This window comes from Tursiops truncatus, chromosome 3 (assembly GCF_011762595.2).
Source record: "Tursiops truncatus isolate mTurTru1 chromosome 3, mTurTru1.mat.Y, whole genome shotgun sequence".
NCBI classification, from domain to species: Eukaryota; Metazoa; Chordata; class Mammalia; order Artiodactyla; family Delphinidae; genus Tursiops; species Tursiops truncatus.
Window position 1 is genome coordinate 24,262,628 of NC_047036.1, and position 27,429 is coordinate 24,290,056.

A 27,429-nucleotide genomic window follows, 5' to 3' on the forward strand; every position below is an offset into this window, starting at 1 on the left:
GACTGGGGCATGAACCCGTGTTCCCTGCATCAGCAGACGAACTCTCAACCACTGTGCCACCAGGGAAGCCCCCAAAATATATTTAAAGTGAAATTTTGGAGAGAACAATGAGTGTCACAGTTCCTCTGCTACTGTATCTTAGCAAGTAAATATCTGTGCAAAAAATTGCTCTATGAAAGTTTAGATGTTTTGATCTCATATGCTATTTTAGAAATTCTTCAGAAAACTTTAGTCTTATATACAGGAGTGATTAAATATCATGGACATATATACAAAATCAATTCAACTATGGGGATTCATATGTGAAATCTGAATATTTATTTTTATGTAATATGTTTTGATGGTGTTCCCTGTAATTTTTTTTTTACTCATTTTTCCAGCACATGACTGTTGATTTATTCTTAGGTTTTAGGTTGACAGTTGAAAAATGTGATGTTTAAGTAATAAGATGTTCCAAATTTGAACTGTAACACTTTAAAAATTATATTTTAATTGCTAATACATACCAAGTATTGTTTTTAGTTACTTGTTATAAAGATTCATAAAATAAAATTTCAGTTCTCAAATGGCTTATGGCCTAATGAGGGAGTGCAGATATTAAATATATTACATTATTGTAAGGTCAATATAAAATTGTATAAAATGCTATTGGATATTATTAATCATATTTAAATTATTTAACACAGGTTGTGTTAAATTATTTAACATTTAACAAAATGTTGTATTATGAATGATGCATACTGTATAATACATAATTCATAACTAACATATGACAATTTATAAATATATGCCTAAGTTTATATATAATCTATATAAATATATAATACATTTCATGGATTTTCTAAAATGAATAACTTCAATATTATCAAAAGAGATCTACAATTATTTATAAGCCACTGACAACAGGACCATCACTGCAGCAATCTTTAAATCCCCCCAAACCTTTTTATAAAAGATCAAAAGAGACAGAAAAATAAGTAATTCACAAATGACACATTCCCTGAAGCTATATGGCCAGATCCTCTAAGAACCACTGGGGGTGAATGTCTGGCCAGACTGTTCCACAGCATCAGATCCCTGCTTGGTCAGCTGCTGCCCAGTGGTAGCAGAGAAGAGATAGGTGAACACTGAGGGACGATACAGGTCATGGAACCCAGGATTAACAAAAAAAAACTTGATTTCAGAAGAATCTAAAACAATCTTCAATACTGTAAGAAGAACTTGCAGGCTCCAGGTTTCTGACACATGTAAAAAAAAAAAAAGACCCAGGGAAGCACACTGGGGCAAAGAGGAAATCAAACCATGACAGCCTAAATCCCCAGGCATCACTCAATGTACTACGAATAGTCTTTTTCAGAAAGACAAAGACCTACCCTGAAGGAAAGCTGCTGGGGACATAATCCATGCTGAGAAGATAGAGGCACTAGGAATCCCACAGAAAGATTGCTTAGATGCCAGGGGTAAATGGATCCAAAGTAAATAGACCTCAGAAAACAATATTCCAAAATAGCATAGTATTAAAAGTGAATCGTTACTTCAGAAGGCAAGGCCTATAGCATGCAGGACAACAGAGTTACAATCACACTAAACCTGAGATGTAGAGCCACGGCCACACAAAGAGGCCATGTTTTGAATACTAAACAGTAATGACAGACAAGGACATCCTTGAGCATGAAGTTCATCAAAACTCGTACAGAAGAAGCTCCTACTACAAAAACCTACTGTATTATTCAGGGTTCTCCAGAGTAACAGAACCAATAGGAGATGGGTATCTCTCTCCCTCTCTCTCTCTCTCTCTGTCTCTCTCTCTCTCTCTCTCTCTCTCCCCCCCCTCCCCCTCTCCCTCTCCCTCTCCTTCTCCCTCTCCCTCTCCCTCCCTTTTCTTCTGAGATGTGTGGCTGACAGGGTCTTGGTGCTCTGGCCGGGTGTCAGGCCTGAGCCTCTGAGGTGGAAGAGCCGAGTTCAGGACACTGGTCCACAAGAGACCTCCCAGCTCCATGTAATATCAAATGGCGAAAGCTGTCAGAGATCTCCATCTCAATGCTAAGACCTAGATCCATTCAACAACCAGCAAGCTACAGTGCTGGCCTCCCTATGACAAACAACTAGCAAGACAGAAACACAACCCCACCCATTAGCAGAGAGGCTGCCTAAAATTATAATAAGGTCTTATATAAGATACCAAAACACACCACCGGATGTGGTCCTACCCACCCGAAAGATAAGATCCGGCCTCATACACCAGAACACAGTCACCAGTAACCTCTACCAGGAAGCCTACACAACCTACTGAACTAACCTTACCCACTGGGGGCAGACACCAAAAACAAAAGGAAATACGAACCTGCAGCCTGCGAAAAGGAGATCACAAACAGTAAGTTAAGCAAAATGAGAAGACACAGAAATACACAGAAGGTGAAGGAGCAAGGTAAAAACCCACCAGACCAAACAAAGGAAAAGGAAACAGGCAGTTTACCTGAAAAACAATTCAGAGTAATGACAGCAAAGATGATCCAAAATCTTGGAAATAGAATGCAGAAAACACAAGAAACACTTAACAAGGACCTGGAAAAACTAAAGAGCAAACAATGATGAACAACACAATAAATGAGAATAAAATTCTCTAGAAGGAATTCATAGTAGAATAACTGAGGAAGAAAAACAGATAAGTGACTCAGAAGATAAAACTGGAAATAACTACTGCAGAGCAGAAAAAAGAAAAAAAATGAAAAGAATTGAGGACAGTCTCAGAGACCTCTGGGACAACATTAAATGCCCCAACATTTGAATTATAGGAGTCCTGAAAGAAGAAGAGAAAAAGAAAGGGACTGAGAAAATATTTGAAGAGATTATAGTTTAAAATTTCCCTAATATGGGAAAGGAAATAGTCAAGTCCAGGAAGCACAGAGAGTCTGATAGTTTACTATTGGAGAAACATGCCAAGACACATATTAATTAAACTATCAAAAATTAAATACAAAGAAAATATATTAAAAGCAGGAAGGGAAAAGCAACAAATAAATACAAGGGAATCCCCATAAGGTTAACAGCTTATCTTTCAGCAGAAACTCTGCAAGCCAGATGGGAGTGGTATGACATATTTAAAGTGATGGAAGGGAAAAACATACAACCAAGATTACTCTAACCAGCAAGAATCTCATTCAGATTTGACGGAGAAATTAAAACCTTTACAGACAACCAAAATCTAAGAGAATCCAGCACCAACAAACCAGCTTTACAAAAAATGTGAAAGGAACTTCTCTAGGCAAGAAACACAAGAGGAGGAAAACACCTACAATAACAAACCCAAAACAATTAAGAAAATGGTAATAGGAACATACATATCAATAACTACCTTAAATGTAAATGGTTTAAATGCTCCAACCAAAAAACTTAGACTGGCTGAATGTATACAAAAACAGGACCCATATATATGCTGTCTACAAGAGACCCACTTCAGACTGAGGGACACGTACAGACTGAAAGTGAGGGGATGGAAAAAGATATTCCATGCAAATGGAAATCAAAAGAAAGCTGGAGTAGCAATTCTCATATCAGACAAAATAGACTTTAAAATAAAGACTATTACAAGAGACAAAGAAGGACACTACATAATGATCAAGGGATGAATCCAACAAGAAGATATAACAATTGTAAATATTTATGCACCCAACATAGGAGCACCTCAATACATAAGGCAAATGTTAACAGCCATAAGAGGGAAAATCGACAGTAACACAATAAAAGTAGGGCACTTTAACACCCCACTTTCACAAATGGACAGATGATCCAAAATGAAAATAAATAATGAATGAAACACAAGCCTTAAATGATACATTAAACAAGATGGACTTAATTGACATTTATAGGACATTCCATCCAGAAACCACAGAATACACTTTCTTCTCAAGTGCTCAGGGAACATTCTCCAAGATAGATCATATCTTGGGTCACAAATCAAGCGTTGGTAAATTTAAGAAAATTGAAATCATATCAAGTATCTGTTCTAACCACAATGCTATGAGACTAGATATCAATTACAGGAAAAAAATCTATAAAAAATACAAACACTTGGAGGCTAAACAATACACTACTAAATAAACAAGCGATCACTGAAGAAATCAAAGAGGAAATAAAAAAAATACCTAGAAACAAATGACAATGAAAACACGATGACCCAAAACCTATGGGATGTAGCAAAAGCAGTTCTAAGAGGGAAGCTTATAGCAATACAATCCTACCACAAGAAAGAAGAAACATCTCAAATAAGAAACCTAACCTTACACCTAAAGAAATTAGAGAAAGAAGAACAAAAAAAAAAAGCCCCCAAAGTTAGCAGAAGGAAAGAAATCATAAAGATCATATCAGAAGTAAATGAAAAAAAAAATGAAGGAAACAATAGATCATAAAAATGATCAATAAAACAAAAACCTTGTTCTTTGAGAAGATAAACAAAATTGATAAACAATAGCCAGACTCATGAAGAAAAAAAGGAAAAAGACTCAAATCAATAGAATTAGAAATGAAAAAGGAGAAGTAACAACTGACACTGCAGAAATATAAAGGATCATGAGAGAATACTAGAAGCTACTATATGCCAATAAAATGGACAACCTGGAAGAAATGGACAAATTCTTAGAAAAGCACAACGTTCTGAGACTGAACCAGGAAGAAATAGAAAATATAAACAGACCAATCACAAACACTGAAATTGAAACTGTGATTAAAAATCTTCCAACAAACAAAAGCCCAAGACCAAATGGCTTCAGAGGCGAATTCTATCAAACATTTAGAGAAGAATTAACACCTGTCTTTCTCAAACTTTTCCAAAATATAGCAGAAGGAGGAACACTCCTAAACTCATTCTATAGGGCCACCATCACCCTGATACCAAAACCAGACAAAGATTTCACAAAAAAAGAAAAATACAGGCCAATATCACTGATGAACATAGATGCAAAAATCCTCAACAAAATACTAGCAATCAGAATCCAACAGCACATTAAAAGGATCATAAAGCATGATCGAGTGGGGTGCAAGGATTCTTCAATGTACGCAAATCAATCAATGTGATAAATCATATTAACAAAATGAGGGAAAAAAAGTAGGATCATCTCAATAGACGCAGAAAAGCCTTTGACAAAATTCAACACCCATTTATGATAAAAACCCTGCAGAAAGCAGGCATAGAGGGAACTTACCTCAAAATATTAAAGGCCATATATGAAAAACCGACAGCCAACATCGTGCTCAATGGTGAAAAATTGAAATCATTTCCACTAAGATCAGGAAAAACACAAGGTTGCCCACTCTCACCAGTATTATTCAACATAGTTTCGGAAGTTTTAACCAGAGCAATCTAAGAAGAAAAAGAAATAAAAGGAATCCAAATTGGAAAAGAAGCAGTAAAACTGTCACTGTTTGCAGATGACATTATACTATACACAGAGAACCCTAAAGATGCTACCAGAAAACTACTAGAGCTAATCAATGAATTTGGTAAAGTAGCAGGACACAAAATTAATGCTCAGAAATCTCTTGAATTCCTATACACTAATGATAGAAAATCTGAAAGTGAAATTAAGGAAACACTCCCATTTACCACTGCAACAAAAAGAATAAAATACCTAGGAATAAACCTACCTAAGGAGCAAAAAACTGTATGCAGAACACTATAAGACACTGATGAAAGAAATTAAAGATGATACAAACTGTTGGAGAGATAAACCACGTTCTTAAATTGGAAGAATCAACATTGCAAAAATGACTCTACTACCCAAAGCAATCTACAGATTCAATGCAATCCCTATCAGACTACTAATGGTATTTTTCACAGAACTAGAACAAAAAATTTCACAATTTGTATGGAAACACAAAAGACCCCAAAGAATAGCCAAAGCAATCTTGAGAAAGAAAAACGGAGCTGGAAGAATCAGGCTCCCTGATTTCAGACTATACTCCAAAGCTACAGTAATCAAGACAGTATGGTATTGACACAAAAACAGAAATATAGATCAATGGAACAGGATAGAAAGCCCAGAGATAAACTGATGCACATATGGTCGCCTTATCTTCAACAAAGAATATACAATGGAGAAAAGACAGCCTCTTCAACAAGTGGTGCTGGGAAAACTGGACAGCTATATGTAAAAGAATGAAATTAGAACACTTCCTAACACCATACAGAAAAATAAGCTCAAAATGGATTAAGGACCCAAATGTAAGGCCAGACAGTATAAAACTCTTAGAGGAAAACATAGGCAGAACACTCTATGACATAAATCACAGCAAGATCCTTTTTGACCCACCTCCTAGAGTAAGGGAAATAATAACAAAAATAAACAAATGGGACCTAATGAAACTTAAAATATTTTGCACAGCAAAAGAAACCATAAAGACGACGAAAAGACAACCCTGAAAATGGGAGAAAATATGTGCAATTGATGCAACTGACAAAGGAGTAGTCTCCAAAATTTACAAGCAGCTCATGCAGCTTAATACCAATTAAACAAACAACCCAACCCAAAAATGGGCAGAATACCTAAAGAGACATTTCTCCAAAGAAAATATACAGATTTCCAACAAACACATGAAAGAATGCTCAACGTCATTAATCATTAGAGAAATGCAAATCAAAACTACCATGAGATATCTTCTCACACCAGTCAGAATGGCCATCATCAAAAAATCTAGAAACAATAAATGCTGGAGAGGGTGTGGAGAAAAGGAACACTCTTGCACTGCTGGTGGGAATGTGAATTGGTTCAGCCACTATGGAGAACAGTATGGAGGTTCCTTAAAAAACTACAAATAGAACTACCATATGACCCAGCAATCCCACTACTGGGCATATACCCTGAGAAAACCATAATTCAAAAAGAGTCATGTACCACAATGTTCACTGCTGCTCTATTTACAATAGCCAGGACATGGAAGCAACCTAAGTGTCCATCAGCAGATGAATGGATAAAGAAGATGTGGCACATATATACAATGGAATATTACTCAGCCATAAAAAGAAACAAAATTGAGCTATTTGTAATGAGGTGGATAGATCTAGAGTCTGTCACACAGAGTGAAGTAAGTCAGAAAGAGAAAGACAAATACTGTATGCTAACACATATATATGGAATTTAACAAAAAAAATGTCATAAAGAACCTAGGGGTAAGACAGGAATAAAGACACAGACCTACTGGAGAACGGACTTGAGGATATGGGGAGGGGGAAGGGCAAGCTGTGACAGGGCAAGAGAGAGGCATGGACATATATACACTAACAAATGTAAGGTAGATAGCTAGTGGGAAGCAGCTGCATGGCACAAGGATTTCGGCTCGGTGCTTTGTGACAGCCTGGAGGGGTGGGATAGGGAGGGTGGGAGGGAGGGAGACGCAAGAGGGAAGAGATATGGGAACATATGTAAATGTATAACTGATTCACTTTGTTATAAAGCAGAAAGTAACACACCATTGTAAAGAAATTATACCCCAATAAAGATGTTAAAAAAAAAATCAAAGCGAAATAAAGACTTTCTCAAATGAACAAAAATGAGGAATTTTTCACCAGTAGATCTGATCTGCCTTTCAAAAAATGTTTAAAGAAGTTTAATTTTTTTAAAGTTTAGAGAAAGAAAATGATGCAGGTTAGAAACTGAGATCTGCGTAAAGAAATGAAGGGCATTAGAGAGGGAACACATAAAGGTAAAATAAACCTTTTTATTTTTCTTTTTCTTACTTGATTTAATATATAAGTGTTCAAACTAACAACAGCAACAATATATTGGGTGAGTATACCTTATTGATAAGTGAAATGAGTGACATCAATGTTAGAAGGGATGAATATGAAATATTTTAAGGTACCTACACACTCATAAAATAATATAGACCTATTTGGAAGTGGACTTATAAATACATGTTGTAAATACATGTTGCCATCCTTAGGGCAACCACTAAAATCATTTTTTAAAAAGAAGTATAACTGATTTGTTAAGAAATGAAAGAAAACAGAATCATCTAAAATGCCTAATTAAACCAGATAAGGCAGAAAAAGGGTAGAATATTAAAAAAAAAAGAAATAAGAAGTGCAATGAATAGAGAACAGTACAGAAAGGGGAGAGATTAATCCAACTATACACATAATCACTTTAAATGTGAATGGATTAAATGCAACTATAAAAAATGAAAACAGAAAATGACAGAGGGGATAAAAAACAACTGACTATATGTTGTCTGCAAGAAACCCACTTTAAAAAGAAAGACATAGATTATAAGTAAAGTGATGAAGAAAAACTATACCACACTAACACTAATGAAGGGAAAGCTGGAGTAGCTATATCAATTTCAGGCAAAGCAGACTTCAAACAAGGAAAATTATCAGGGATAGAGAGAGTCATTACATAACGATAAAGGGGTCAATTTTTTAAGAAGACTTAATCCTTAATGTGTATGTGCATAACAGCAAAGTACCAAAATAAGTGAGGCAAAAACAGATAGAATAGCAAGATGAAATAAACGACTCTATTATTATAGTTGGAGACCTCAACAGACCTCTATCAGTGATTGACAGATTCTGCTTACAGAAAATCAGTGAGCATACAGTTGAACTGAACCACCATCATTATCAACTGTATCTAATTGACATTTATAAAATACTTACCCAACAGCAGAAGAATACAGTCATCCCTTGGTATCTGAGGGGGTTTGGTCCCAGGAGACCCTGCATATACCAAAATCTGCTGATGCTCAAGTCCCTCATATAAAATGTAGTAGTAAAATGAGTGGAAATTTCAATCCAAGTTGATTGAATCCACAGATGCGAAACCCAAGAATTTGAAGGGCTGACTATATATTTCTTAAAAACAATCCAGGTATAAGTGGACCTGCCCAGTTCAAACCCATGTTATTTAAGAGTCAACTGCACATTCCTCTCAAGCTCACATGGGACATTCACCAAGATACATCACATTCAGGGACATGAAACACACCTCAAACACATTTAAAAGAATTGAAATCCTCCAAAGTATGCTCTCAGAGCACAATGGAAATAAACTAGAAATCAATAACAGAAAGTGGCTAGAGAATCCCAAAGTATTTGGAGATTAAACAAACAACACATTTGTAAATAACACATGGGTCAAAAAAGAAATGCCAAGAGATATTAAAAATAATTTGAACTTAGTGAACATTAAAATAAAACCTATCAAAATTTATGAGATGCAGTGAAAGCAATGCTTAGAGGGAAATTTATAGCATTGAATGGATATTTTTTAGAAAAATAAAGACCTAAAACCAAAAATGTAAGCTTTCACCTTAGGATACTAGAGAAAGAAGAGCAGTATAAACCAAAAGAAAGAAGAAGTAACAAACTTAAAGCAGATATTAATGAATTTTAAAATAAGAAATAGAGAAATATCAATAGAGACAATGAGAAAATTAATGAAACAAAAAGGTGGTTCTTTGAAAACATTAATATAATCAATAAACTTCTAGCCAGGCTAAGAATAAATATAAAGACATAAGTTACCAACACCAGAAATGAAAGAGGGACCATCATTTAAAAATATAGTAGACTATTAAGAAAAACTGTATGATCCCAAATTTGACAATTTGAATGAAATGGACTAATGCTTGAAAGACACATCATACCAAAACTGACACAAGGAGGAATAGGTCATCTTAATAGGCCCATATCTATTACAGAAATTCAAACAATAATTATCCTTCCAGAAGAGAAAGCACCAGGCCCAGATTCTTTCACTAGTGAACTCTACCAATCATTTAAGAAAGAAATGATCCCAAATCTCTTTAGTATCCTCCAGAAAAGAGAAACAGAGGGCACACTTCCTCACCCATTCTTTGAGACCAGAATTACCCCAATAACAAAACCAGAAAAAGACAAGAAAACTACAGTCCAATATACCTCATGGGTAGCTGCAAAAATCCTAACCAAAATTATAGCTCACTGCATCCAAAGATGTATAGAAAGAATGTACTCCATAACCAACTAGGATTATCCCAGGTATTCAAATCTAAACATTCAATAATCAGTGTAATCCATTGCATCAAAAGGCTAAAGAAGAAAATTTGCAGCAGTATTACCTCAGACATGTTACCTTGCATGCTTGCGTCTCATTTTTCACATTTGTAACATATGGTTTATAACAGGACACACCTCAAACAAGGCAGGCCGTGAGGAGTAACTGCTGATTCCCTTTTCTCATTCATTTTAGGAGGAGACCACCAAGCACTAGTCTGAGTCTAGCAGGGGAATCAGACATGGCTGTCATAGAGTTCAGGAAATGATGGTACAGAGATACAAATACAGGCCTGGAATACAGTAGGTAATTGCTAAGTATTTGTTGAAGGAGTGACAAAATGAACACAATACTATGGGGACTCAGATGAGGGACAGTTAACTCTTTCTGGTAGTTTCATGAAAGACTTCTTGGTAAAAGTGATTTTTGTGTAGGTCTTGAAGGATGCATGGGAAGCTATCCAAAGGAGGAGATGTATGTACAACATTTCATAGTCAAAGAGCAAGGGGAGTCCCAAGTGACAGCAAGTGAGGTAGTGAGGCCAGGAAGAGCTGTAATGCCCCTCTCTCCCTCCTTCCTTCCTTCCTTTACGTTTATGGCTGGTATAGATTTAGGGCTTTATAGTTGTTGAGATTATCTGGTCTGGGAAACTTGCATTGTATCTGTTTTTGTAATATAATTTTCTTCCCATTGTGTAACATAGCAAGACTTCAGGTACTCAATCTAAACATTTTGTCTTTGGGCTGAGCTGACATTCTGTTTTAGAAATACCACTCTAATATTTAGGTGTTATATAGTTATGAGCACTGTTTACTACTGTCTGCTCTCATTTGCCAGGTCTAAGTTCTACCAGTTGTTACATATTTAGAAAATCACAAGATAAAAATACTAATTTTGATGCAAAATTTTGGCCAAGTGTAGACAACAGTATCCGTTTGATATGACTTTTAAAAATCTTCTGCTTTTACTTTTATTTTCTTTTGCCTTTATTTTGACTGCGTAAATATTTCCAAAATTTTGATATTTTTACAAAGAAAAATTACATGCATAGTTCCATCCGTTTTGTAAGACTTTTAATTTTGTGTTTATTTCCAAGACTTCTTCTTTGAACACCACCATTTTGTCATTGAACTATCCAAACTATGTGAATTAAAAAATTTTTTGATTATATATTTATTAGTAAACTTTATTTTTTAGAACAGTTTTACAGAAAAATTGTGAAGCTGGTACAGAAAGTTCCCAAACAGTTCATATTCAGTGGCCTCTATCAAAGCATCATACATTAATATGGTACACTTGTCACAATTAATGAACCCAAATTGTTAATTATTAAATAATTATTAACAAGTTCCAAACTTTATTCAGATTTGCTTAATTTTTACTTAATGTCTTTTCTCTCTTCCAGGAACTCACTGAGGATACCACATTACATTTAGTTGTAATGTCACCTTAGGCTCCTCTTAGCTGTGACAGATTATCATACTTCTATTGACTTCTGATGACATTGAAAGTTTATTTTTTAATTTTTAAAAATTTTATTGAAGTGTAGTTGATTTACAATGTCATGTTAGTTTCAGGTATACATAACAGTGATTCAGTTTATATATATACATAAATTGAAGCTTATATATATATATATATATATATATATATATTGTTTTTCGGATTCTTTGGCCATATAGGTTATTACAAAATATTGAGTATAGCTCCCTGTGCTATACACTAGGTCTTTGTTGGTTATCTATTTTATATATAAAATATATAACTATGTATATGTTAATCCCAACCTCCTAATTTATTCCTCTTCCTCACCTTTCCTCTTTGGTAACCATAAATTTGTTTTCTATGTCTATGGGTCTATTTCTTGTTTGTAAATAAGCTCAATTGTATCTTTGTTTTTCAGATTCCACATACAAGCAATATCATATGATAACTGTCTTTCTCTGTCTGGCTTACTTCACTAAGTATGATGATATTTAATCCATCCATGTTGCTGCAAATGGCGTTATTTCATTCTTTTTATGGCTGAGTAATATTCCATTGTATATACACCATATCTTCATTATCCATTCATCTGTCAGTGGACATTAGATTGCTCCCATGTCTTGATTACTGTAAATAGTTCTACAATGAACATCGGGGTGCTCGTTTCTTTTTGAATTATAGTTTTCTCTGGATATATGCCCAGGAGTGGGATTGCAGGCTCATATGGTAACTCTATTTTTAGTTTTTTAAGAAACCTCCATACTGTTCTCCATAGTGGCTGTACCAATTTACATTCCAAACAAGAGTGTAGAATTGTTCCTTTTTCTCCATACCCTCTCGAGCATTTATTGTTTGTAAAATTTTTGATGATGGCCATCCTGACTGGTGTGAGGTGATACCTCATTGTAGTTTTGATTTGCATTTCTCTGATAATTAGCAATGTTGAACATTTTCTCATGCACTTTTTGGCCATCTGTATGTCTTCCTTGGAGAAATTTTTATTTAGGTCTTCTGCCCATTTTTTGATTTTTTTTTTCTTTTTTGATATTGAGCTATGTGAGCTGTTTGTATATTTTGGAGACCTTGACAGATTTGAAAAGTGTTCAGGTATTTTGTAGAATGTTCCTAAATTGAGAGTTGACTGATGTTTTCTCATTAGACTGGAGTTTGGGATTTTTGGGGAGGAAAACTATAGAAGTAAAGTGACACTTTCATGTCATATCAAGGGTACATATTATGAACATGACTCAGCACTGTTGATGTTGACCTTGACCACCTGGCTGAGGTAGTGTTTGTCCAATTTTTCCACTATAAAGTTTTTACTATTTAAAAACTTTTAACTGCCTCCTTTCCTTGCTTATCTGTAAACTGCCACTCCAATTACATCCTTACTTTTCAAAAATAACACATATAAAACATGGAGAATACAAATGTATCAAGAAAACTGAAATTACTAAAAACCTCCCCACAAACAATACATCAAAATATTCTCAAGTTTTTTTTCTGAACATAAACAGCTAAGATTAAGTTATCAGTTTCTAGGGTGATTACTATCATAATAGTGGTCATGGGAAATTTCCCATATCTAATGGAATGTTTGATTTAAAAATAATTAATCCATGTTGTGAAATCTAAGAAATTTGCTCCAAATGGAAAAAAAAGCTCATCTTTTTGCCCCCTTCAACACATCTGCATTTTAGCAATAGTTATAGCTACCATGAATATCAATGAATCTTACATACCAGGTGTCATGTTAAGTACAATGCACATATTATCTTCTATAATACTCAGAGCCATCCTTTAATTATTTCTCTCATTTCACAAAGGAAACACCTGAGTTTTGTAGAGAGAGAATACATTGTCTCATATCATAGTAAGTATGCAGCAGAAAACGGAGTCAGAGCAAAAAACTAATTTCTTTACCACTCTTTTATATGACATCTTGCATTTTGGTCCTCTGTTCACCACTAGTACATTTAGAAACTACAACTGAACTGTATTGCTGATTATTTTAGTCATATAGAGTAGGTCGACATGATAGTGCCCTGAAATGTAGCAACTGTAGGTACAATTATTGTATGTAAACTTTACAGTTCAGACATTATAGATATACTTTTATACATTGAATACTTAAAAACTTCTGTCAGGGTCACTGGCTAGCTCTAAAGGGGAAACCCAAATTAAAGGAAGTGTTTGATCATTTTCTGTCTCTATGCTAGAATGAAGTTCTATGAAGGCAGGGAGTTTATTTTATTAAGAGATCTATTCCTAAATCCTAGAAAAGTTCCGGGCATGAAGAGTCAACGTTAAACATTGCCAAATATTTGTGGGGAAGTGTAAACTTAATATAGAGTTATTTTTCAATATAATGCTACCAGATTTTGCTCCTATTTGTATAGATGAACAAAACCACAGCAACGAAGTACTGCCTTCATAGAGCTCGAATTTCAGTAACTCATAATCATTCCTTCTCATTTCACTGAGGATCCTTTCAATTTATTCATTTCTAGTGATATTTTAATGGAATTGGTTGATCTCAATAAAGTATAGTCTTAATTATGTTGAGCTCTTAAGAATACAATGGCCACTTCATTTCGTAGTTGTGAATATCTTCACAACCGAAAAGAGTATTTAACATATTTTAATCCTGGTTGGAATAAATTAAATGAAATGTGCAATACAAAATCATTTACAAAGCTCTTTTAGGAACTAAAATTTTGTTTCCATTTTGGTTTTATTCAGCTAAGAAAGTTAATTTTCTGTTCTGAAGTGCTGTGTGAAAACAGGTTATAAATGAACTGAATTTCATAAGCCAAATGAACCTGCAATTCTTGTCCAAGTTTAAATAAAAATGTGGTATATAATACACATGCAATTAAAATAGTGAAATCATGCAGGGCATATATTATTGGCTCTATATCTAAATACATATATCATACAAAATTGCAATCCAGAGGTAAAGTGTACTTATAGGCGGAATTGTGTCTCCCCTAAATCCACACATTGATGTCCTAACATCCAGTGTGCCTGCATTTGGAACTAGGGACTTTACGGAGGTAATTAAGGTTAAATGAGATCATAAGGATGGGGTCCTAATCCAATAAGACTGGTGTTCTTATTAGAAGAAGAGAAACCAAATAAAAGGTCATATGAAGACACAGAAGGCAGGAAGCCAAGGAGAGAGGTCTCAGGGAGAAGCCAAACTTGCCATCACCTTGACCTCTAGCCTCCAGAACTGTGAGAAAATACATTTCTGTTGTTTAAGTCATCCACTCTGTGGCATTTTGTTATGACATCCCTAGTTGCCTAATACCACTGCCTAAACCCTAAAGACACAAGGAAAAAATCCCCTAAGGAAAACTTGATAGTGTGTGTAGAAAGCTTTTTTCATATATTTAATAGTTTTAGGGTTTATGCGTGCATGTGTGTGTGTGTGCGTGTGCTTGAAAATACAGCTCATGCAATATATACATTTATATGTATACACACACACATATACCCCAAGCAGCTTAAAATCGGCAATATGTATGCTTTTTTTATTTTGTATATTTAAGAATGAATAGATATTACTTTATAGGTGTTATACAAATGAGCCAAAGATGTCCCCTGTTTATTGTGGCCCCCATGTTTTTACTTCATCACAGCAGTCTAGACTGTTAGCTCAAAAGCCTACTGGTGCTAAACTCAAATTCTTACACATCCAATTGCTTTAAATATAGCCCCAATAGGCCTATTTTTAGTCATTTAGAAGCCAGTCTTCTCTGCAAACCCCAAGAAACTGCACCCAACATCTACTAGCCATAAATAAGGGAAACCATGGCCCTTTAAAAATCCCAAGCCCCTGCTGGCTTTGAAAGCTCTCTGACCCAGGCGTCACCTAGACACTTAAGCCTCCTCTCCAGCTCTCTTCCCCAGTCATTTATTTGTCCTCTTCCCTTTATGGATGGTGGACCTAGGCTGCTGTGTCTAAGAGGTCTCCTGCTGTGAGGGATTTCCCCTCACATGCATCCTGTCCAAGTGCTGCCCACAATGCAGCTCCTTGTGTGCTACTGCCACCTCCTAGCATATGTCTTGTCCTTGATTAGCCACCCAAATCCTTTAATTCAATGCAATGGGTATGAGTATCTTAAATATGGATAGGCTTGTAGTCAAACTTAGAAATACATATGAATCAAATAGAAAGCAAACATTTATCAGAAGTGGCAAAGCTCTTATAAAGTACAACTATCTCATAAGGGTGTTGAGAGAGTAATTAATGTAAAATAGTTAGAATAAAGCTCGAAACACAGCAAGTACCTAATGATATTAAGCAAATACTAATAATCTTGTCAATCTAGACTCAAAATAGTGGATCTAATTTATTCATCTTTATTTGCTCTGCTAACTTTTTATTATCATTTTATAACTTATTCAGCAAACATATTTGAGTACTTTCATTGTGCCAGGTCACTACAGTGTAGGAATTTTCCATAACTGTTCCTCTTAATTTAAATAGAGTATTCACATGGAACTTTTTATTATATAAAGAGAATTTCCTGTCCAGATTAGTCAATTTTAATCATAAATCATTTAAGAGATTGTTCTATAATCACTGAAAAAAGCTGACTAAATACCTGTAGATTAAATGAGTTTAAAGTCATTAAAGTTATAATGTAAGAGAAGATGATTCTAGGACAACTTATAAAAGCCTATGCTTTCCTTCCGTATTATTTCCTTTTGTGATCATGTTTACTATTTCCTTTTGGTTTGAGGTTTCTGGGTACTGAATACACGGGTTTCTTTGATTCTTCAATTTTTATCAAAATTTATCTATTATGTCTACTTATAATGTAATTAAAAACTCAAAATGTATAAGAATTTTGGTATGTTAAATTCCTTTGGAAACGAGAGTCAATGTAAAAGACACATGGATTCCAAGTTGTGTCAGCACCTTGTGTCCAGGAATGTGTTAAACTTATCTCAATTAACAGAGATGTTTATTAAAAAATTAATAGCAGTTAACACTGCTGTATGATATCTCAGAGAGTTGTTAAAAGAGTAAATTCTAAGAGTTTCTTATCACAATGAGAATATTTTTTATTTCTTTTCTTTTTTTTTTTTTTTTAACGGTACACGGGCCTCTCACTGTTGTGGCCTCTCCCATTGCAGAGGCACAGGCTCCGGATGCACAGGCTCAGCGGCCATGGCTCACGGGCCCAGCTGCTCCGCGGCATGTGGGATCTTCCCCGACCGGGGCACGAACCCGTCTCCCCTGCATCGACAGGCGGATGCTCAACCACAGCGCACCAGGGAAGCCCGTTTTCTTTCTTTTATTGTAGTTATATGAAGATGATGGATATCAGCTGAAACCACTGTGATAATCATTTCAGAAATACATGTAACTCAGACCATCATGCTGTGTGCCTTAAACTTATACAGTAATATATGTCAATTATTTCTCAATAAAACTCGAAAAGAAAATAAGTGGTGGTTTTAAAAATTTACCAAAGTGAAATTTACTAATGGGAAACTAGAACAGCAAAAATAATAAAATAAAAGTTCCCACATGGCAGTGTGAATTTTCTTTGCTACCTCTCTTCAAATATCAATATTTAAGCCTTTGAAGAGAAGCTTTATAAACAACTTAAGTGTGTTTAAAAACATAGAACTATTTTGGTAGAAAGTCCTTTATATTTTGATTACATCATGTTCAGACTGAAAAACCAATAATTAAAGATTAGATAATTAGGAGGTTAAAAATCTCAGGTTTGGGGCTTTTACTGAATCGCAATGCTTAAAAAGGAAGTTTGCAAATAAGAAGATGGCTGAAGTGTACCAGTAATGAAAGTAAAGTAGGAACAATCTATGTGACCTTGAACTTGGTGACACATTTTTAGATGCAATACCAAAAGCACATTCCATGAAAGAAAAACTTGGTAGGTTTGGATTTTTAAATTAAAAATTTCTAAGCTCTGAAGTAAACTTTTAAGGGAATAGAAAGACAAGCCATAGATTGGGATAAGCTATTTGGAAAACCCATGTCTGATAAAGGTATTGTATGCAAAATACAGAAAGAAATTTTAAAACTCAACAATAAAAAAAAAATTAAGGCAAAATATCTGGATACCTCACCAAAAAGGACATACAGATGGCAAATAAACAGGAATATGCTGAAAATTATTTGTCATTAGGGAACTGCTAATTAAAACAACAAAGAGATATCACTACACAACCATTAGAAAGATTTAAAATCCAAAATTTTAACAATACCAATTGCTGACATGGATGCAGAGCAACAGGAACTCTCATTCACTGACGGCGAGAATGCAAAAGGTTCAGCCACTTTGGAAGACAGTTGGCAATTGCTTACAAAGCTAAACATACTCTTACCACACAATCCAGCAGTCATGCTCCTAGATGTTTACTCAACTTATTTTAAACATATTCACAAAACCCCTGCAGACTTCAGGTTTTTGATCTACATGAAAGAAGCTTGTCCTAACAACCAGTAAACGCTGAACAGACTGGAAAATCAACAACTCTTCTTGAATTCATAACAGAGGGGGAGGACACAGTGCAAACTGCTGTCTCCAGGACTGGAAAGTCAGACAAGTGAATACAGAGAGTCATGACTCACCTGAGCAGAGTCTGGCGGGCAGAAACTGGCAAGGGAACCAGTGCCGGAGCAGGAAAACCTGAACTGGAATTGTCTAATTGCTGGAGGCTCAGTGTGGACAATCCTGACGGTTAAAAACTCCAGGGGAGCCCAGTCATAGTGGGGCTCCCACACTTTAGTGAGTTTTACCTCCAGGAGCTCAACTGGATTCTCACAGTAAGTGTCAGAGAAAAATCCCTTTGTGCTGTCAGCAGCAGGAAGGGAAGAGGAACCATTTTGAAATATGCCAGAGAGCAGGCTGTTCTACTTAACAAGGCCAGCGCTCAGGAGAAATTAATTAACCGGAGTCTAATTGGCTGCGATATTAGCAGAGCCTAGCTCACCTGGGAGAAGGGAAATACCCAACTCTAGTCAGCTGTAGCCTTCCACATAGGAGAGGGGGAATACACAGCTCTAGCCCACTTGAGCCATCCTCATTCACCTAAGGAGAGAGACAAAAACTGAAAAACACTCGTGAAGTTCCAGAGGCACTGGCCCACTAAACAACTGAGAGCTAGTTATTAGAGATTACAGAATTATAGGTATAGAATTATAGAACACTTCCCCTCCCCCCACACCTTACCACCACATTACTAACGGCCTGTTTACAGCAGTTCTTTGTTCAAATCTGGCTGTCAAGAAAAATTACAAGGCATAGTAAAAGGCAAAGAAAACACAAGAGATAGAAGGAACCACACATCGCAGGGATTGGGAATGATCATACCAGGATTTTGAAAGAACTATAATTAATATGTTAAGAGCTCTAATGGATAAACAGCATGCAAAAACAGATGGATAATGTCAGCAGAGAGATGGAAATCCTAAGAAAGAACCCAAAGAAACACTAGAAATGCAAAACACTGCAACAGAGATGGGAAGAAAGCCTTTGATGGGATTATTAGTAGACTAGACATGACAGAAGAAGAATCTCTAGAATATCCAAGGTCTGTGGGACAACTACAAAAGGTGTAACATACACGTATAAGAATACCACAAGGAGACAATAGAAAATAACAGAAGAAATATTTTAAACAATAATGACTGAGAATTTCCCCCAAATTAGTGTCAGTCACCAAATCACAGATCCAGGAAGCTCAGAGAACATCCAACAGAATAAATATCAAAAGATTACATGTAGGCGTATCATTTTCAAACTATAGAAAATCAAGATAAAGATCCTAAAAGACACCTTCATGCAAATATTTATAGCAGCTTTACTCATAATTGTCAAAAATCAGAAGCAACCAAGATCTCCTTTTAACAGGTGTGAATAACAGTTGTGGTACATCCCAACAATGAGATGTCATTCCATGAGAAAAAGAATGTGGTACCAAACATGAAAAGATATGGATAAATTATAATGCATATTGCTAAGTGAAAGGAGCCAGTCTGAAAAGAATCATGAAAAATTGTATGACACTCTGTGAAAAGGCAAATCTATAGAGATAATTTTAAAAAGTCAGTGGTTGCCAGGTGTTTGGGGACTGAGAAGTGTTAAATAGGTGAAGTACAGAGGATTGTTTAGGGTAGTGAAACTACCCTGTATGATACTGTAGTGGTGGATACATGATACTGTGCATCTGTTAAAACCCACAGAAATTTACAGCACGAAGAGTGAACCTTAATATACATAATTAAAAAACATTCATTTAGATATTCTGGAGAATCCACAATGGAACACAGAATGTGAACAACATCTAACTGTATTACAAGTATGAAATCACTTAAGAAGTTTTGGGGAAAATGGTGTTGACCTAAGTAGCTGTGGAACTGAGTGGAGGCTGTAAAATGAAAGCCAAAGTAAACTATATAAAAAGCTGTAAAAAATTAGAATAGACTTTGCTAAGAAAAAATAACTCAGATAATATATTTACTTGAATTAAAGCATAACATCATTGATATTCCCAGTCTCTGACTAAATTGGCACTGAATGACTCACCCTGGATTGTCACATCTGTTGCCTTTGAAGTCTGTGAAACACCAGTGTCTCAAGCACATGTTTAAGGCTTTACTTGAGATTTCACATACACTGATCTCAGGGACAAATTTACCTAAAATGGGATTTTAAAAATGTATAAATGTATTAAAGCCATGTAGGATCTTTACTTTGGTGCTGCCTGCACTCAAGTTGCAGATTCCCTTAAGACTCTAAATGTACACTTACCACAGCTGATGGGTTCAAGCAGACGTGTTGGTTGCAGAAGCTCAGAGACGAGAGAAGTTGAAGAAACCTGCAGAGATTTCTTGGAACCAGCTCCTATTCACTAAAACCAATGACAAATGTAAAGCAAATAGGAGGTGACAAAGGTTGCAAAGACATTCATTGTTTATGTTTTCTCTAGTGTGTGCTGATTGCCAGGAGTCCGTTCCCTCTGTCATCCATTCCCCAATACGGCATGAGTTAGAAATTTTATCAGTAAATGTTTTCACTCTCAATATTCAACCTGTTCTAATAGACCGTTAAAGACAGTTTTTAGATTCACAGCTTGTCATCATTTGTCTATACCTGTGGCAAGGAATATGGAATAAGATGCTCTCAGCGCTTTTGCACATTAAACTAAGGTGACAATGCTGTGTATCAGAATGATCAGGTACATAAAATTCAGAGACCCAACTGGCATGCTGTAGATATTTGGATTTTATTTTAAAAATGTTCATGATAAAGGGTTATAAGTTCAATATTATAAAGTCAGGTATACATTCTAATGAAATGAACTACATGAATTAGCAATATGCACAATACAACTTATTCTTTGATCCTGATTTTTAGAATTCATGTTATGTTTATCAATTATATACATTAGAGTTTTTCTATTTAAATACAGTTAAACAGAGCTATAATAAAAGCATGATGTTTTATAATTGGGATGAGCTTTCTCAATAGGCAGAGGGAAGGAATGTGACTGACATCTTTATTTTCTTCTATGTGTAAAGGAAAATCACTTTATTTTGACATGCCTCAGTATTAAAATCAGCATTATAAAATATTCATTGTAATCCCTAATTTTCATACTGATAGTCAAGATTTAACAGAAGTTATAAGAATTGCACTGATATAGATTTATGGTACTCCAAATAAACATCAAATATGGGCTGTGAGCTAAAAGAGCCTATGTCATACTGCTTAGGTCAGCTTCAGAAAGACATAGTATTTTCCAGAATTCTTCAGCACTATAAAATATGCATTGTAATCCCTAATTACAATGCAGATACAAGTCTGTCGATGCCCTTTCACATAAAACTCCTTTAATCGCTGCTTCAGATATTGGCAAATCATGATTTACAATTAATGAAAATTTAAAATTACACAATTATTAATCAAATAGTGTACTATCAAGCAGGATGGATTAAATTATGATGTGATAATTTACAATCACAAAATCTCACTGGATTAACACAGTCACATTTATTTCTTGCCAATTAAGCATATCTATTGTGGTACTGCAGGGGCTTTCTGCTTATAACTGTCACTCAGGAATCTAGGGTGATACAGACTCATTCTGGACACGTAATTCTACAACCACTGCAGTAGGCAAAAGGTTAGATGGCAAGTTGCACCTGTATTTCAATTTTTCCAATTGGAAATCCACATAATACTCTGTTCACATTTCACTGGCCAAAGCAAATCACATGGCAATTCTTAATTTAAAGATAATGGAAGAGGAATAAACCTGGGATGATTCCAACACCAATCATAAGTGCTACAATTATTGAGGAGGCCTCCCAGTGCACTTCACAGGCATACCTATGTTAAATTTATTCTAGCCATTAGCTTCAGCTGAGTGCCAAAAGAAAAGCTGGAGCTCTTGGCAATCAAACTACTACATGGTAAAGATTACAGTCAGCAAATTACCCAGGGCTGGCCCATGACTGTTCCTGTAGGTAAAGTTTTCTGGAATCAGCCATGCCCACTCCTTTATGTATTGTTTATGGCTGCCTTTATACAACAACAGAAGAATTATGTAGTTACAAAAAACTCTGTATGGTCTGAAAAGTCTAAAATATTTACTCTTTGGAGTTTTAAAGAAAATTTTGCTGGCTACCAGTGTAAGTGCATACATGACAGATGATAAAGATTTTATTTTTGTTTCTTCCTCATTTTTTCTTTCAGTAGTGCTTGTTTCTGATGTAATACTGTACATGTGAAAATTCAAGGAGGTCCCCACAGGAGTCTACATTATTGATTAATGAGTGTGAAAAGCATCAATCCGTATTTACCACCAGAAATTACTGAGAAAGGTTGAGTTTGTAACTGTGAAAGGATAAATATGAAGTTATGCATGCCTTTTGGTAAACACAATATTTTTATATATCTTTTGTGTATTTTTAATTAAAATATTTCATTAATAGTTACTTTTTCATTTTTTTCTATTGTGGCAAAATCCACAATTCTTATCACTTCAGCTCTGTGGCATTAAGCGTACCCACATTGCTGCGCAACCATCACCACCATCCATCTCTAGAACCTCTCCATGCTCCCCAACTGAAATTCTATACCCGTTAGATACCAACTCCCAATTTCCTCCTCCACAGCCCAAGTAACAGTATCTGTCTCCATGAACCTGAGCACCCTAGCTATTCCCACACAAGTGGGATGTTGCAACATTTATCCTTCTGTGACTGGCCTACTTCTTCTAGCATAACATCTTCAAGGTTCATCCTTGCTGTAGCACATGCCAGGATTTCCTTCTCTTTCAAGTCTGAACAATAGTCAACAGTATGCATAAACTACATTCTGTTTATCCTTTCTTCCTTGGATAGACACCTAGGTTACCCCCACCTCCTGGCTACTGTTAAAAATGCTGCCAGAACATAGGTGTACAAGTGGCTGTTCAAGTCCCTACTCCAACCTCTTTTTGGGTATATACCCAGAAGTGGAACTGCTGGATGACATGGCAATCGGTGTACAATTTTTGAGGACTAGACAGTCCTCCAGAGCCACTGCACCATTTCATATTCCCATCAGCAAAGCACAAGGACTCCAATTTCTGCGTATCTTTGCCAACAACTGCCATTGTGTTTTGTTTCAACAACAGCCATCCCAAGTGTGTGAGGTGACATGCCATCCTGCTCTCAGTCTGAATTTCCCTAAAGATTAGTGATATTTAATATCCTCTCATATGCTCATGCACTACCCATACATCCTCTTTGGAGAAATGTCCACTCAATTCCCTTATATTTAATTGGACTGCCCTGTATTTTATTGCTGAGGTGTAGGACATCTTTTGGTATTCTGGTATCAATCCCTTATGCAGTATATGATTTGCAAATATTTTCTCCCATTCTGTAGATTACATCTTCACTCTGTTGATAGTGTCCTTGGATGCACAAAAGTTTTAAATTTTGATGAAGTCCAACTTATCTATTTTTTCTCTTGCTGCCTGAGCTTTCGTGTCATATCCAATAAAGCATGATCAAATCCAATGTCATGAAATTTTGCCATGTTTTCTTCTAAGAGTTTGATAGTTTTAGCTTTTACATTTAGGTCTTTGATCCATTTTCAGTTAACTTTTTATATGTTAAGAGCATAACTTCCTTTCTTAATGCATGTAGATCATCTACTTCTCCCAAAACCACTTGTTGAAAAGATGTTTCTTTCCCCATTGAATAGTCTTGGCATCCTTGTCAAAAACCAGTTGACTACTTGAGGTCCCTTTAAATCCATGTTAACATTAGGATGGGTTTTTCTATTTCTGCAAAAAAAAAAAAAATCATTGTGATTTTAATCGGTATTGCATTGAATCTGTAGTTTACTCTGGGTAGTGTTGACATTTTAACAATATTGAATATCCCAATCATGAATATGGGACATCTCGCATTTATTTGTGTCTTTTTAAAATTTGTTTCTTTAATTTCAGTGTAAATATTTTTTCTACTTGGTTAAGTTATTCCTAAGTATTTTATTCTTTTTGACGCTATTGTAAATTGAATGGTTTTCTAATTTCCTTTTGATTGTTCATCGTTAGCATACAGAAATGCAAACTAATTTTCAGTGTTGATTTTGTATCCTATAACTTTGCTGAGTTCATTTATTAGTTCCGTTTTTTCTCTTTTTGGGGGTGTATTGTTTTGGTTTTCTATATAATGTCATGTCATCTGTGAACAGAGATAAGATTAATTCTCCCTTTCTGATTTGGAACGTTTAAATTTCTTTTTCTGTCTAACTGCCCAGGTTGACTTCCAGGACTATGTTGAATATAGTGTTTGAAAAAGAACATTCTTGTTTTGTTCTTGATATTAAGAGAAAAAGTTTTCAATCTTTTATCATTGAGTATGAAGTTAGCTATGAGTTTTTCATATACGGCCTTTATTATGTTGAGGTGATTTCCTTTCTATTCCTAGTTTTTAGAGTGTTTTTATCATGAAATGTGTTAAATTTTGTCAAATGCTCTTTCTTAATCCATTGAGATGATCATGTGTTTGTTCTGGTTGGGTTTGGTTTTTCTGCTAATGTGATATATCATATTACATTAATGATTTTCATATGCTGAACCACACTTGCATTCCAGGAATAAATCCCACTTGGTCATGGTGTAAGTAAACAGAATGTTTATGGGGAAATTTAACAAATATTTTTAAATTATAAAAATTTTCAAATATTTACAAAAGAAGAAAGGTCAATAAATCTTATGAATCATCATCTAGCTTAAAAAAAAACATGTTTTAAATCTATCCCCTAATATTTGTTCTTTAAACCAAACAACTTTAAAGTTAATATGAATCTCAAAAATAGTAATAAAAATATTTCTTACATAAACACAATCACATTAGCACTTGTTACAAATTTAATTATTTATTAATGTCATGTAATAATATTCAGTTCATAATCAATTTCCTTTACCTTCTAAAAATGTATTTTCACAGTTTTTGATCACATCAGAATTTTAAAAATCACGCAAAATCCTCCATTTTAATTTTTTCAATTCTATTAAAATTTTTAAAGAAATGTAGGCAATTATTCTATAGTACACTCCAAATTTTGGATTTTATTGACTGCTTCCTTATGAGGTAGTTTAACTTTTTCCTGTTCTCCATATTTTCTGAATATTTTAGTTAGATATAAAATTTTTAATATATTAAACTTCAAAAATTTGTCAAGAATCTGTGTAGGGCTTCCTTGGTGGCACAGTGTGGTTGAGAATCTGCCTGCCAATGCAGGGGACACGGGTTCAAGCCCTGGTCTGGGAAGATCCCACATGCTGCGGAGCAACTAGGCCCGTGAGCCACAACTACTGAGCCTGCGTGTCTGGAGCCTGTGCTCCACAACAAGAGAGGCCAGATAGTGAGAGGCGCACACACCGCGATGAAGAGTGGCCCCTGCTTGCCACAACTGGAGAAAGCCCTCGCACAGAAACGAAGACTCAACACAGCCAAAAATAATAAATAAATAAAGATTTTAAAAAAAAGATACTGTGTACATAATTTTGGGTGATTCAATTGCATAACATGGAGAAGCATAGTATGTTGTTTGTCTCAGGACTAGTGATTCTAATCAGGAATAAGTCTAGATTAGTTAAGGCCTGAAGCTTTTACAATTTGAAGTCTCTTCTTTAACAAAAAGGCTACAGAATTACAAAAAAAGTGACAAATATAAATGTTTAGTTAGAATAGTAAAGAAATTACAGACACAAAAATTAAAATTCATAAAACCTAACTAATTTCTTCAAACATCATGCACTGTTCTGGCCCCTCCCAGAGCTTGGAAGTGACATATGCAAATAAGGGAAACTGAAGCTGAAGCTTAATTACCTTCATGGTAACCTGCTTCTGATACTAAGATTGATTACGCATTCCAGTCATGACATAACTCCTTCTTTATAATTCTTCCCATTAGCATTCCACCTTAGTACAATGGTAACAGCCATCATGACTGTTGCCTAAATCCATTATTTCAATATAGATTGCAAAAAGTTATTTAAATTTGATCATTCTTCTCCATTTTGAGATAGAATTCATTTTTAAGAACAGTGACCCTCAGAGCTATTTGACTATCTAAAATACAGTTCCTACCATAGATAGTAAAATGTGTATTTCCTTACTTATCTATTTTGAGAGTAATGAGTTGATGTTTAAGCAAACTCTAATGATTTTATCATTTTGATATGTTACTTTTTTCTTCTTTTTATCACTATCTCTATGAACTCATTTTCTACATTTAGAGTTTTAATCAACTGTGAAGTCATAAAAAATTTTTTTTTAACTATCTTATCATTGGCTTAAAGATTTCTATTCAAGCTGACTGACTCTTGGGTCCTCTTGACATGATCCCATTAGTTTCGAGTAGCCAATTTTTCTGGTGTTTTAATATGTGTTAGATTCATCTTATACATTTCCTGCCTCAAACACAGAACCAGTCATTCCCCCCAGCAAATCCCAGGCCCCCTTAATTGGGTACATTATATTACAGACAACAATCTTGTCATTGGGTATTATATCACTGTAAAAAGTGGCATCTCCTGCTTCTTACAAAAATTACATTTCAAATATATCACCCAGACCAAGTAAAATGATTGCCCTGCAGTCTACTCTGATATAATTGTATTAGTAAATATAATTTGGATGTATTTTTCTTTTGACTCTCAGAAAACTTGCATTTCTAACCAGATACCCAACTCACTATTTTTAAGAGCCAAGGATTACTACATTGGTTTAAATGTACATCTTCTATAATAGGGTTACAACAGAAAAATACCTTCTGAGTTTACTAAATATAGACAAATCATATGTGGTGATATATACAAATTATGTGTGTCTAATATTTTATAATAATTTACTTATGGCTGAATAAATAGATATTATCATGGGCTTATCTGCAAGTTACAGTTTTCCTTATTTCTAATGACAGTCCTATAACAGAGAAAGTCCAGGATATTTCTGTACATAAAACGTGTGCATTTTTCCAAACTCTTCCCCTCCAGGGCTGCTTATTCAGAGTATCCCAGTATCCATTATCAATGAGACTCCTCAATTTATCATTCAGAGAAACGTAAATTTCACTCACTTGGTAAAATAGAAAAGGATTGTCATAATCTTGCTGAGAATGCATCAGTTATTCCCACCCTTCCTTCATACCATAGCCTCTTACTCAACAAGTAATTGACTGTCATAGAACGTCTATGGTAGCAACATTGGTGCAAAGCTTGCTGCTTCATACACAGTAAATTACTTCTACTTAGAATCTGTGGCTTGGAGATGAGATTGCCTGTCATGTCTGTCATCAGCTTGCCCTAATTTGAAAAAATGATGGATCGATGGATAGACAGGGGCAGGAAGATGGAC